The following is a 4,686-nucleotide window of genomic DNA, read 5'->3' on the forward strand; positions in this document are numbered from 1 at the left end:
GGTGCTCTTAAAATGTTATTGAACTCAACCGTTTTCTCAATAGATAAATTAGTTCACAAGTTATTACCAAAAGACTAGTGGTGCGTTCAGTCTGTCCTCATCAACTCTTTGTATCAAAATCATACACACAGGTGATAGCAAAGAGTTTATGGGGCGCTGTGGATCTGGGGAGGAGGAGTACACCTGTGACCCCTGTTTCCATCAGGGGGGTCGATGTGGACATGGTTGAGGACTACAAATACCTCGGAGTCCACATTGACAACAAACTGAACGGGTCAAAACACGCAGAGGCACTCTACAAGAAGGGCCAGAGCCGACTCTACTTCCTCAGAAGGCTGAGATCCTTCAACACCTGTACAAGGATGTTGAGGATGTTCTACGAGTCGGTGGTGATGGGCGCCTTCTTGTCCGCTGTGACCTGTTGGGGCAGTGGACTGAGAGCGGGGGACACAAACAGGCTGGAAAAGCTGGTCAGAAAGGCCAGTAACGTGGTAGGGGTGGAGCTGGACTCTCTAGCGGTGGTGGCGGAGAGGAGGAGCCTTGCTAAGCTCCACGCCATCATGGACAACCCCTCCCACCCACTATACACTGACTTGGCTAAAAGAAGGAGCACGTTCAGGGTTAGACTAAGACTCCCTAGATGTAACACTGAACGGCACAGGAAGTCCTTCATTCCGACATCCATTAGACTCTATAATGCATTACTGTGCCTCACTGCATCACTGAGCACAGGGTGACAGTACAGCCTGGCGAAATCTTCCTGGACACTTTTCAGTTTACATTTTCACACATTTTACTGTATATTATGTATATCTTTGGCTGGATAGTTGTATATTTAAGATTATATACATACCAGAGTGTATATCTCGGACCGTATTTTATTCTTTATTCTATTTTATCCTTATTTTTTATATTATTATATTCTTATTCCTATTTTAGTCCTATTGACTACCTAAATGTTTATTGTTGTTCAATGTGAGAGATCTGTAGTGCCGAATTTCCCTCTGGATTATTAAAGGATTTCTATTCTATTCTATTCTATTCTATTCTATTCTATTCTATTGGTCTGCCCTCGTCAACTCGTAACATTTCATAGTTTACCACAAGATACGGCCGACCAAGTGGAAATACAGCGTAAATAGACATAAACTCGAGCTGTGATGTATCAGTGACCTTTCACCTTTTCAGTCTTCTGATTAGCAGATGACTTCTCTACTTCCTGAGCCACTGAGAGATGCAGACGGCGCTGCAGTCTTCTCTTCTGTGAAGTTTATACTGTATTTAAGCAGCTGCTTGTGTTTTCACCTCACAATGCAAACTTGCAATAATTAGTTAGGGCGAATTATTGACTTAACCCTCAGAATCCATGGTGGTTCGTTATAGAGCTTTGTATATACAAAGCTCAATAGAGCTACTGTTTAGTTAGCTGGCTCCGTCCTTAGCTAGGCAGTAGCCTAGGCTAAAACATGTCATACTGCTTTCAATAAAAGCACTTGCAGTGTACATACATTAGTATTTATTAATGCATCATTGGTAAAACTCAAGCTTTGCATCTTCAAAGAAAGCTTGCTGTATTACCTACCTCACACACCTGAACATTCAAAAGGGGGTGTAAAATGTAAATTGTTGGACCAGTAAACAATGGGAATGAGTATAAAGTATTAATTAAACTGTATTGTTTCATCGTTGGCAACAATTTATTTTGTCTTTTACTTTTAATTACTGTTAACCCAACTTACTCTAACCTAACCTAAAGGATACATAATTTTTTGCTAATGTCCATACAATGTGTTTTGAATGTCAATCAATCAATGTAAGCAGGGTTTGACTATTTATTTTGGCAGCACCCCTAGACTGTCGGCATGGCACCCACTTTGGGAAAGCCTGCCCTAGTAAGTTTAGGGAGACTGCAGGCACTGCATCTCATTTTCTTCACTTAATTTTTTCTCTTCATTGCAAGGGCACTTCATAGGGTTTTCTCTCCTGGAAGGGCATGTAAGAGGGCACTTCATAACAGCACCCCTTTCCTGAAAATGCTGCGTCATGTTTTCTCCACTAGAAAAGCACCCATTAAGATGCATTATACACATTTTGTTCTTGCTCTAGACTAGAGGGCACATCATAATCATTTATTGCATGAAGAGGCACAGAGGACACTCAATACCTTTTCCCCATTTTCCGCCTCTCACTTGAAAGGGCATTTAAGAAGACACTTCATGAGTTTTCATCAGAAAGGCACATGTAGGGAACCTCAAGTTTATCATAGCACCTACTGTATGGCATCATATATTTTCTCCACTGGATGGGGTATCCATTAGGAAATCTTCCAACATTCTCACACACATGTAGGCATACCCATATAGCACTGCATCCCACTTGTCTACGGGAAAGGTCACCCTTTGGGACACTGTCATGTAATGGCAGCATAGAGGACACTTTATCACTGTACTTTACCTTTGGAAGGGCACCCATAGGGAATGTCAAGTTTAGACCATTGGAAGGGCACCAATAGGGAATGTCAAGTTTAGACCATTGGAAGGGCACCCATAGGGAATGTCAAGTTTAGACCATTGGAAGGGCACCCATAGGGAATGTCAAGTTTAGACCATTGGAAGGGCACCAATAGGGAATGTCAAGTTTAGACCATTGGAAGGGCACCAATAGGGAATGTCAAGTTTAGACCATTGGAAGGGCACCAATAGGGCACTCCATCACATTTTATCCACTAACAGAGCACTCACTAAGACACGTTATTGAATTTTCTTCCTATGTTTTCCCATGTGAAGGGTAGCCAATAGGGCATGTCCTTTCATTTTCACCACTCAAGAGGGCACTTTGGCGCGCCCCCCCCCCCCCCCCCCCCCCCTGAGTCCACCAGTGCATGTGGGGGATAAATGCTGCAGGGGTTTGACACACATACAGTATATATTACGAGTGTGTGTCCTGCCTTCTCAACCCCTTTTCCCAAAGTAGCTGGGCTGTGGTAAACACACACACACACACACACACACACACACACACACACACACACACACACACACACACACACACACACACACACACACACACACACACACACACACACACACACACACACACACACACACACACACACACACACACACACACACACACACACACACACACACACTCACACACTGGCATCTGAGTCCAAGATGAATCAAGACTGCAGCCTCATCAAGTCTAAATCAAGACCAAAGAGATTTTGAGTCTCAAAGTCAGTGAGACTAGAAAGTCTTTTCTGAATGTTGTTTTGAAAGTCATAGCGGCGGTAGTGTAATTATGTTATGTGTTATTATGTAATTGTATTTATTTTGTATTTATTTATTAACAGTTAAACAAAAGTAAAAACAATACATAATAAGTTACAAGCAACCATATTGTGAAGGACCATATTGTAATTACGCCCACCTCTTCCACTACTCATAAATAAGAACATTACATTATACTGTACCTACCTGCATCCCTGTTAGCTATGCTCTACCATGCTACCACAACACTACTGTCTTTAGTAATAATTAATTAGTAGCGTAATTATTTTAGTTTTATGTATGAACATTTTGAAAATACATGTGAGAGACCAAGATTGAATCAGAATCTGAGTCAAGACCAAGAATGGTCTCAACATCAAGACTGAGTAGGCTACCACAGGCCTGTTTTCCAAATTACATGCTGTACTGTGTAGGGCTTATGGATGTCGGCCATTCACTGTTCTCTCTCTCTGAGGATACATGGTCTTCATATTTACAAAGGGCCTAAACCCCAAAGCCTAACAGCTCGCTGGTTAATTACTGAGGATTTACCAGTGAGCTTAAATGAGTCCTCATCCAAACATTTTCCTAACTTCCAAAATATGAAAAATAAAAAAGACTACTACAGCCATTTAATACAAGAATAGCTAAATGTTTAGTTAATTCTGTATGCGTAGTGTGTGTGTGTGTGTGTGTGTGTGTGTGTGTGTGTGTGTGTGTGTGTGTGTGTGTGTGTGTGTGTGTGCACGCCTATGTGTGCTTATGTGTGTGTAGCCTATGTGTGAAGAGAGACCGAGAAAACATAACAAGCAAGAAAAAGAATGTGTATCTGCGTATGTGTGTGTGTGTGTGTGTGTGACAGACATGTGTGCACAGTGTGTGTGTGTTTGTGTTTGTCATGATGCAGTAGATTACAGTGAAGAGATGTAGTAAGCCATTAGCTAAAATGAAGCAGGCAGGAGGATTACCTGTGAGACATAATGCAACCAAATCTGGGAGACTGCTGACAGAAGGAGAAGGCTGTTTCTGTTATGAGGCCCGTTCCTCACTGGCAGGCATTGCATAACAAAACCGATAAGAGTGGACCACATTCAGAGAAAATCCCATGGATGATAAACATAATGGTATATCCTCATATAAGATAAGATGTTCCTTTATTAATCCCCTTGGGGAAATTCAGGAGTCATAGCAGCACGGGGGGAGGGGGGAGGGGGGGCAGGGTAATAGAAATTACAATAAGAAAAGATGTTGGAATAAAATGCACAACATTCCCACAGTACAAACTCATATGATATGGTACAACATTCCCACAGTACAAACTCATATGATGTGGTACAACATTCCCACAGTACAAACTCATATGATATGGTACAACATTCCCACAGTACAAACTCATATGATGTGGTACAACATT

This window comes from Notolepis coatsorum, assembly GCF_963971535.1.
Source record: "Notolepis coatsorum genome assembly, chromosome: 14".
In the NCBI taxonomy this organism is placed as follows: domain Eukaryota; kingdom Metazoa; phylum Chordata; class Actinopteri; order Aulopiformes; family Paralepididae; genus Notolepis; species Notolepis coatsorum.